A 10,676-nucleotide genomic window follows, 5' to 3' on the forward strand; every position below is an offset into this window, starting at 1 on the left:
TGGTGTGAGATGGTATCTCATTGAGGTTTTGATTTGCATTTCTCTGATGGCCAGTGATGATGAGCATTTTTTCATGTGTCTGTTGGCTGCAGAACTGTCTTCTTTTGAGAAGTATCTGTTCATATCCTTTGCCTACTTTTTGATGGGGTTGTTTGATTTTTTTTCTTGTACATTTGTTTTTAAGTTCTTTGTAGATTCCAGATATTAGCCCTTTGTCAGATGGGTAGATTATAAAAATTTTCTCTCATTCTGTTGATTGCCTGTTCACTCTAATGGTAGTTTCTTTTGCTGTGTAGAAGCTCTTTAGTTTAATTAGATCCCATTTGTCAATTTTGGCTTTTGTTGCCATTGCTTTTGGTGTTTTAGTCATGAAGTCCTTGCCCATGCCTATGTCCTGAATGGCATTGCCTAGGTTTTCTTCTAGGGTTTTTATGGTTTTAGATTTAACATTTAAGTCTTTAATCCATCTTGAATTAATTTTTGTATAAGGTGTAAGGAAGTGATCCAGTTTCGGCTTTCTGCATATGGCTAGCCAGTTTTCCCAGCACCATTTATTAAATAGAGAATCCTTTCCCCATTTCTTGTTTTTGTCGGGTTTGTCAAAGATCAGATGGTTGTAGATGTGTGGTATTATTTCCGAGGACTCTATTCTGTTCCATTGGTCTATATCTCTGTTTTGGTACCAGCACCATACTGTTTTGGTTACTGTAGCCTTGTAGTATAGTTTGAAGTCAGGTAGCGTGATGCCTCCAGCTTTGTTCTTTTGGCTGAGGGTTGTCTTGCCAATGCGGGTAAAGCCATCAGATCTTATGAGAACTCACTCACTATCACGAGAACAGCATCAAGGTAACAACCACCATGATTCAATTACCTCCCACCAGGTCCCTCCCACTACACATAGGGATTATGGGAACTACAATTCAAGATGAAATTTGAGTGGGGACACAGTCAAACCATATCAGAAGCCAATTACAAAAGACCATATATTGTATGATTCTATTTACATGAAATGTCCAAATCTATGGAGACAGAAAGTAGACTAGTGGTTTCCTGGGAAAGTTGAGGGAAAATGAAGAGTATCTGTTAAAAGACACAAGGTTTCATTTTGTAATTGTAAAAATGTGCTAAAATTGTGGTGATGGTTGCACATTCTCTGAATATATTGAAAACCACTGAATTGTATACTTCAAAGGGAAGAGTGTATGCTATGTGCATTATAGCTAGTAAAGCTATTTTAAATATGTACCTGTATTGTTTGTTCCCACAACCACTGGCAGAATGTTCAGGAATATTGCTTCAGGTTCTTTATGAACACAATAGAATCGTATACTTATCAACACCTTTGTTCTTTTTGGAAAATTGGAAACTCTTTTGGCAACTTTTTTCCTCTGTTGTTTTATGCATTTATAGACTAATATGGTTAGCCTTTTTTTCAATAAGTCTATTGCTGGTATTTTTTTTTCTGCTTTTGCTTTTTCTTAAAGTATCATCATATAAACTATTTTTTGTGATCATAGTTTTATTTCTATCTTTAACAAATTAAAAAAATCTTTTGAAAGAATTTGCACATAATTTTAAAGTGAGATAGTATAAAAGGGCTTATAATGAAAAACAATAAATTCTAGTGCTCTGTCCTCCCTTCTGTTCCTGCTACCCACTTTTTAACTGTTTCTGTTTGTTACTCTGATCATATTTCCCATATTATTAAAAAGTTCATGCATGCATGTTCCAAGTCGATTTCCAACTATGATAGATGAATAAATAGCCAACTTACGTTTGGCCATTCATAGGATTCTTGCATAAACATAATTTTTCCTCAGAAATTTGAAGACATTGCTTTATCATCTTTTCCAATTGTATTTTGTATTTCTGTTGAAAGATATGATACGTGTTCCTTTTTTCTCCCTCTTTCCTTCTCTTTCTCTGAAAAATTTTAATAATTATTTTTATGCCAGTGTTTTATAATTTCACAGTGGTATGCCTTGTATGTACAGTTTTAAAAATCCATTGTGTTAGGCCTTTGGTAAGTGGATTAGTCCATTCTGATGCTGCTAGTAAAGACATACCCAGCATCTTTACTGGGGGAATGTGGCATCTTGTAGGCCTAGTTGAACTGGGTGGGCCATATAAGTATATAGGGTGTGTCCTATAATTTTTAAGACTGGATAATTTATAAAGGAAAGAGGTTTAATGGACTCACAGTTCCACATGGCTGAGGAGGCCTCACAATCATGACAGAAGGCAAAGGAGAAGCGAAGGCATATTATACATGGTAGCAGGCAAGAGAGTGTGTGCAGGAGAAGTCCCATTTTTAAAACCATCAGATCTCTTGAGACTTATTCATTACCAGGAGAGCAGTATGGGGGAAAGCACCCCAGTGATTCAATTATCTCCACCTGGCCCTGCCCTTGACACATGTGGCTTATTACAATTCCTGTGAGATTTGGGTAGGGAACATAGCCAAACCGTATCAGTAAGCATTTCAGTCTAATGAATACTGTTTCTCTTCAACTCGGACATTGTGTGAATAATTTCTTTAATGATTTTCTTCCCTCTCTTTGTATGATCATTTGGGGATTCCAGCTAGTTGAGTGGAAGGTCACCTAGAGTGATTTTCTGTTCTTCTCAATCAGAATTCCTCATGTGAACCACAGAATCAGAAAATGGTTTCAGTAACTATTTTCTCACATCATCCAAGGCTCATCTTAACAAGTACCATTCTAGATAGATGAGAGACGTTAATAGATAACATACAGTGATTGTCTAGGACAAGGGACAGTGAACTTTTTCTTAAAGGGCCAGATAGTAAAGTATTTTGGGTGTTGTAGGTTGGGAGGCAAAATCAAGGTTATGGTTATAGATATTTATATATCTATCTGAAATGTAACCATTTAAAAATATAAAAAATATTCTTATCTTGTGAGCCATTAAATTAAAAAGTAGATTGCTGGCTGGATTTAGCACACACGCCATAATTTGCCCAACCTCTTTTTTAGGGCATTAGGGGTTCATTCTTTCACTGAATCTGTTCAAAAAATCCTCTTTTTTTATTTTCACTCATTTCCCTTCAACTTAGCTTTTTATTTTACCTTTGGGGAGATTTCCACAAATTTTTCTTAAAGCACTTCTGTTTTAATTCAACAGTCATTTTTCATTCCAGCACCTCTTTTTTGTTTTCCAGTTCCCTTTTTTAGTATCTTGTTTTTGTTTTATGGATGCAAGACATTCCTAAATGTTTCTAAGGATACTCCTTTGAGTTTTTAAAACTCTTTTCTTTTGTTTCCTAAATTATCTCTTTTTCCTTTGAGGACAGTTTTTCTAATTTGTATGTTCGTGATCTCTGGTAATCTAGTCATACTTAACAGTGATAAAATAGAAAAATCATCTTGTTTCTCTAGGTAAAATGCATAAACATTTAACTATTGCATGTTACATTTTTAGTTACCATTTATATATTATATATTAAAACTGATGCTTACAGGAACAGAAAACCAACCACTACATGTTCTCACTTATAAATGGAAGTTAAACATGAGTATACATGGATACAAAGAAGGGAACAATAGACACCGGGGCCTGCTTGAGGGTAGAGGACAGGAGGAGGGTGAGGATAGAAAAGCTACCTGTTGGGCACTATGCCTATTACCTGGGTGATGAAATAATATGTACAACAAAACCCCAACGGCACACAGTTTATCTATAGAACCAACTTGTACATGTACTCCCAAAACTAAAATACATTTTTTTAAAAAAGGAAAGAAATCTGATGCTTATATTTTCATTAAATCTCCTCCTGAAAATAGACATAAAGAGAAGATCTCTACTAAGAGGGTATGTGTGCACGCGTGCTCGTGCGTGTGTATACATGTACCATCCAGAGGCGAAGGTGGTATTTGAGACATTCTGTCATTAGGGTAGTTGCCCCTTTTGCTTTGACACGCTGTTCTTTCGGTGGTTTTCAGCTTCCTCTGCACTCCATCATCACTTCCATGGCTGCTTCATCTGTCTGCTAGGTAACTGTTGAAATTGCTCAGCTGCTGATGGCCCTCTCATCTTCTTTGCTGTAATGGTTTTATATCTTTTACAAACTATTGCCTACGATTTAAGTAGAATCTCCCAAGAGAGAAGATAAGTGTTTATGTTCAGGTTGCTAATTTTTAATTAGTATTCTCACTACACATTTTAAACTATATTTTTACATTTATTATGTGCTTCTGAAATACAAAAAGCAACATGAATAAGTCATTTGTGGTGTTTATAATTCGGTAGGGATATATCACACATATGCCCAACTAACTTTAATAAAAAGAAAAAATGCAGTAAGTCTGATCAACTACTTTGAAAACAGGAGTAGTAGTGAATGGGGAGGTCAGGCTCTAGGGAGAGGTTGGCATTTGAGCTGGGCTTGAACGGTGAGCACAAATGTAGACATGTAGAGTGGAGAAGGTGTTGCAAGTGGATAGACCTTAACGTACACAGAAGTACAAATCAGAAAATGCAAGAAGCAGTTAGTAGTGAGTTTCTAGTGTGATTACAGTATAGGGTAGATATATATTTGGTTGGGCAGGGGGACATTTATAGGACACAAGGCCAGAAAGGCAAATTGGACTCAGATAATGAAGGATCATTCCATACTCAGGCATTTGGATTTTGTTATTTAGACCACTGGGGACAACTTTTAAGTAGGGTGTAAAGATGGCCTAAACGTCGTCTAGGTAAGTCACTCCAATTACAGTAAGAAAGATAGATTGAAAAGATAAGATAGGCCAGGCCTGATGGCTCACGCCTGTAATCCCAGGACTTTGGGAGGCCGAGGCGGGTGGATCACCTGAGGTCAGGGGTTCGAGACCAGCCTGGCCAACATGGTGAAACCCTGTCTCTACTTAAAAAAAAATTACAAAAAATTAGCCAGGCCTGGTGGCACGCCCCTGTATTCCTAGCTACTTGGAAGGTCGAGGCAGGAGAATCGCTTGAACCCAGGAGACGGAGGTTGCAGTGAGGTGAGATTGCACTGCTGTACTCCAGCCAGGGCAACAGAGTGAGGGGGGAGAAGAAAAGATAATTGAGGTAGTGAATGTTTTGAGCTGTTAATTACAGTCTGAACCAGGACAGCAGGTTAGTTTCTTAGCAGTATTCATTAAACATCGGCAGTGTCTGCTAGGTATTTTGATAGACATTGATACTTCGGAGGTTTTTCCTCAAAATGGTTTCTATAGCCCTGTCTCCCTCCTTACTCCCACTGGGGCCATCCTGAGCAAAGCTCTACTGACTCCATGCATGAGTTACTAGGGCTCCAGCTCCTGTAGACACCAGGGTCTCTCTCCAGCCCAATTCATTTTGTGCATCACTGACAAAATAATCTTCAGATGTGACCTAAATTTTGTCATGTCTCCTTTTAAAACTGCTTTGGTCCCCCTACCAATCAAGTCTTAACTCTTCTTCTGGATGTCAGTGTCCCCACTCTGGCTCTACCCTAACTAACCAAACTTTTCTTGCCAGTCTCTAATACAGAAATACTCTTGTGAGGCCATGACGGGAGGATCACTCGAGGCCAGGAGTTCAGGATCAGCCTAGGCAACACAGTGAGACCTTGTCTCTACAAAAAAAAATTTAAAAATTAGCCGAGCGTGGTAGTGCATGCCTGTAGACCCTCAGGAGGCTGAGGCAGGAGGTTTGCTTGAGCATGGTTGCACTGAGCTGTGATTGTGCCACTGCACTCCAGCCTGGGTGACAGAGTGAGACTCTATCTCAAAAAAAAAAAAAACAAATGTCAGTCTTATTTCCGCAGAGCATGCTCATTCTGCCCCTGTGCCTTCTTTTCTCATGTGACTTTGCCGTGCATATTCTGTATACCTTCTCATTTAAATTCTTCCCATCTTTCAAGTCTCATCTCAGTTACATCTCCTCAAAAGTTCTTCTACATCTTCTTTGAAAAAAGATTGTCTTACACTATTTTTCTTTTTTCTTTTCTTTTCGTTTTTTGAGACGTAGCCTCACACTGATGCCCAGGCTGGACAGTGCAGCGACGCGATCTTGGCTCACTGCAACCTCTGTGCCCCAGGTTCAAGTGACTCTCCTGCCTCAGCCTCCCAACTAGCTGGGATTGCAGGTGCCTGCCACCACACCCAGCTGATTTTTGTGTTTTTAGTAGAGACAGGGTTTCGCCCTGTTGGCCAGGCTGGTTACAGACTCCTGAACTCAAGTGATCTGCCTGCCTTGGCCTCCTTAAGTGCTGGGATTACAGGCATGAGCCATCGTGCCCACCCTTTTTTTGGTGGGGAGGGAGGGACAGCTTTGCACTCTGTTTTCCAGGCTGGAGTGCAGTGGTGCGATCTTGGCTCACTGCAACCTCCACCTCCCAGGTTCAAACGATTCTCCTGCCTCAGCTTCCTGAGTAGCTGGGACTATAGGCACGTGCCATGACATCCAGCTAGTTTTTGTTATTTTTGTAGAGATGGTCTCCCTATGATCCCCAAGCTGGTCTCCAACTCCTGGGCTCAAGTGATCCTCCCACCTCAGCCTGGGAGTGCTGGGATTACAGGTGTGAACCAGCACATCTAGCCGTCTTAACACTATTTTTCCATCCCCATGATGTCTAGCCTTATGTTTGGCATGTCTATCCTCAGTTACTCCATGGTCACAATATGGCTGCAGGAGTGCCAGCTATCCTAACCACATTTCAGACAGGAAAGATAAATGCAAGGGGCAAAAGGGACATCTCTGCCAGCTGAGTCAGACGCCTCTGAAAAGCTCTCCCGGGGAGTGACTGGCACTAGGTTGGCTTCATTGGTTGCCCCTAGGTACAAGGGATAAATTTCTAGATAGGCATATTCAGGGTCTCCATGTTAAACAATTCCAGAGAGCACCATTCACAAAAAATATATATATAAAATAGAACAGATTATTCAATATCTTTATCTTGGTTTAATATATATACATATGTAACACAAGATGGCGCCGAAAGCGAAGAAGGAAGCTCCTGTCCCTCCTAAAGCCAAAGCCAAAGCGAAGCCTTTAAAGGCCAAGAAGGCAGTGTTGAAAGGTGTCCACAGCCACAAAAAAAAGAAGATCCGCACGTCACCCACCTTCCGGCGGCCCAAGACACTGCGACTCCAGAGGCAGCCCAAATATCCTCAGAAGAGCGCCCCCAGGAGAAACAAGCTTGACCACTACTATGCTATCATCAAGTTTCCGCTGACCACTGAGTCTGCCATGAAGAAGATAGAAGACAACAACACACTTGTGTTCATTGTGGATGTTAAAGCCAACAAGCAGCAGATTAAACAGGCTGTGAAGAAGCTCTATGACATTGATGTGGCCAAGGTCAACACCCTGAATCGGCGTGATGGAGAGAAAAAGGCATATGTTCGACTGGCTCCTGATTACAACGCTTTGGATGTTGCCAACAAAATTGGGATCATCTAAACTGAGTCCAGCTGCCTAATTCTAAATATATATATATATCTTTTCAACATAAAAAAATGTATACACATATGTATCATATACATACACAGTATGTATATGTATTTTTACATATGCATATTGTATATGATACAGTATACATATGTAAAAAGTTACTAGGCTATATAGTTAAGATTAGTATACTTTTTTCTTCCTCATCCTAACATTAGTATACTTTATACTTCACTGAATATATGTTGTACTTCAGTTTTCAAAAATTAATGGTTTCCTCAACAGGTGTCCAGTGTGGTGAGCCTGGGAATGTGGCTGTAGGTAAAACTAGGATTATGTTCTCAGAAGGAAAAGGAGACACTGAGTTAGGTATCTAGAAATCTTTGTCACAAGTATAGGACTTTTTTCTACCAATACTTTTGACATGTACACCAATGTTTTAAGATATCACAGTGTACAATATAATATATGTATCATAGGGGAAAAATCAACATAAATATGAATATGTTTTCTTCATTTTAAACTCTGGTACAAAAAAAGTATTAAAGATTGCCTTTCTGTTTGATGTCACATAGATTCTTATTTTGATATTGAAACATTCCTACAAGAACGAAAGCATTGGCTTTGAGAAATAAAATATTGCTTGTAATTTTTATTCATGTGCTACAAAATTTAAACCTTAAGTGAAAACTCAGTGTATGAAAACTCAGTGTATACTTTTGACTGCTATGTACTTTATATGGTAAAAGCAACATGTGATTTTATTAAGTCAATAATAAAAGGATTCACAACACTAGTTTCTGAAAAATAAATATCCACTTTGGGTCGCTCTACACTGATAAATAAAAAGCAAGAAAATAAAACTGATCATAAGATGTCAAAATCTAGTCTGTATTTTTAAGCATTTGCAAACATTTAAGTAATCTTTTGAAATTTTCTTTTACTTCCTTTCGTTCTATTAGAAAAATCTGAAAAATAAACAACCAAATTCACTTTGTTGTTATTGTGAAACTACTAGAAGATGAGTGACACATGACTAGTCTGCTCTTATTTCATGTAATTTAAAATACATTCCAAATAATAGGAATTAGCAAATGGCAACATATTTTTGTTTGTTTGTTTTCTTTTGTTTTTCTGGAGATGGAGTCTCTCTATGTCGCCCAGGCTGGCGTGCAATGGCACAATCTTGGCTCACTGCCATCACCACCTACCAGGTTGAAGCGATTCTCCTGCCTCAGCCTCCCAAGTAGCTGGGACTACAGCCACATGCCACCACACCTGGCTCATTTTTGTATTTTTAGTAGAGACAGGGTCTCCCCATGTTGGCCAGGCTGGTTTCGAACTCCTGACTTCAGGTGATCCACCCACCTCGGCCTCCCAGAGTGCTGGGATTACAGGCATGAGCCACCGCACTCGATCAAATGGCAACATCTTTAAGCATTTATTTCTCAGTGTCTGTGGGTTGATGTTTACTTGTTTTTAAATAAAGATTGTGTTTTCCTTACTTAGGTTCATCCTCAGCAGCACCGGCTTCTTTTTGAAGTGTTTGACGAAAATCGATTGGTAAGTTATATTGTGCTTGTGTGAAATACGAAGTAAGGGTACGTTTCAGTAGAGCAGCCAGGGGAAGTGGATAGGCAATCTGGGATTTGAGAGACGGGTTGTGGGTGGTTATGGAGACTCTGCGCAAAATGGTGAGGGATATAGAATTTGTTTTCTTCCTCCCGGTGCTACTTGCTCCCTTTCCATTCTCCTCCCAAGTACCTCTTCTGATTGCCGACGTATTATAAGGTCTTACTGAAGACCTCTTGTGACAGGAGAGGACAGAAAATCAACCTCTTTGTCCTGCCTTCCCTCTCACTTGTCCATGACCCCTGGTTCCGAGTCCGTGGCACTGGGAACCTTCGCCCAGAGTATCCTTCAGTTGCACCTCCTCACTACAGTGGCCTTTCTTAGGGTTACCCATATCCAATGGACATCCTATCCACTCTCTCATCCCCACTCTTCTACAGAGGAAATCTGTCCTTTTTACACTGATAAGGAATGAGCAAATAAAGTTTTCTCAAGGATGGCCAGCTCTTACAGAAGCAAAAAGCAAAGTTAAAACTGATGTTCTTTTTATAAAATGATTGTTCCGATTTCTGAATTCCTAAAGAGTATCTTAAAGTCCTATTCTTTTCCTGATTTTGTCTCTGAGGATCCAATCTCAAACTCTCTTCTTAGCAGCTTACATTTATATTTTAAACCAGTAAGATTTGAACAGGTAAGTATACAAACAGTGTTATGTGTGCAAAGCTTATTAAACAGTTTTGTTCATTTTTTAGCTAACAAAGAAACTAGCTTTTTCAAAAAAAAAAAAAAAGTCCATTTTTAGTGTTAAACTACATTCATGTTTTTTGCCCTCAAGAAATGATAATTATACTAGCAACTAAAGATATTGCCAATGAAATCTTTAATAAACATCATAGTAAGCAAAAGTACATTATTGCTGCCAAAGAAGACTATCACTGGCTGGCAATCTAATTTTTTTTTTTTTTGAGTTGGAGTCTCGCTCTGTCGCCAGGCGGGAGCACAGTGGCTCAGTCTCGGCTCACTGCAACCTCCGCCTCCAGGATTCATGCAATTCCCCTGCCTCAGCCTCCCTGGTAACTGGGACCACAGGCGCATGCCACCACACCTGGCTAATTTTTTTGTATTTTAGTAGAGATGGGGTTTCACCATGTTGGCCAGGAGGGTCCTGATCTCCTGACCTCGTAATCCACCTGCCTCTGCCTCCCAAGGTGCTGGGATTACAGGCGTGAGCTGCCATGCCCAGCCTGGCAATCTAATTTTTAAGGCTAAGTGACAGATGTTGCTGATTTGATTATCGAATATGGTTAGTTACAGAGCTATTTGTTTTTTGTCTGTTTTTGCTTTTTTTAAAAGAATATAAAATGTTTTCCTTTTTTCTCCCCTCTGTCTCTATAGATCTGTTTTCCTTTATTTATTATTATTTTTTGACAGAGTCGCACTCTGTTACCTAGGCTGGAGTGCAGTGGCGCAATCTCAGCTCACTGCAACCTCTGTTTCCTGAGTTCAAGCAATTCTCCTGCCTCAGCCTTCTAAGTAGCTGGAATTACAGGCACCTGCCTCCTTGCCCAGCTTATTTTTGTATTTTTAGTAGAGATGGGGTTTCACCATGTTGGCCAGGCTGGTCCCTTCTAGATGGAAACAAATTAAACTTCATATTGGTGGAGTCTTGTGTGTGTTTTGTTTTTAAATCA

General features: G+C 39.5%; 1 pseudogene; it reads left to right on the top strand.

The window, feature by feature from the left end:
* Positions 1-6,951: 6,951 nt before the first annotated feature.
* On the top strand, positions 6,952-7,482 carry LOC105510639 (annotated as a pseudogene).
* Positions 7,483-10,676: the final 3,194 nt, after the last annotated feature.

This window comes from Colobus angolensis, unplaced genomic scaffold, assembly GCF_000951035.1.
Source record: "Colobus angolensis palliatus isolate OR3802 unplaced genomic scaffold, Cang.pa_1.0 Scaffold19, whole genome shotgun sequence".
Classification (NCBI taxonomy): Eukaryota; Metazoa; Chordata; class Mammalia; order Primates; family Cercopithecidae; genus Colobus; species Colobus angolensis.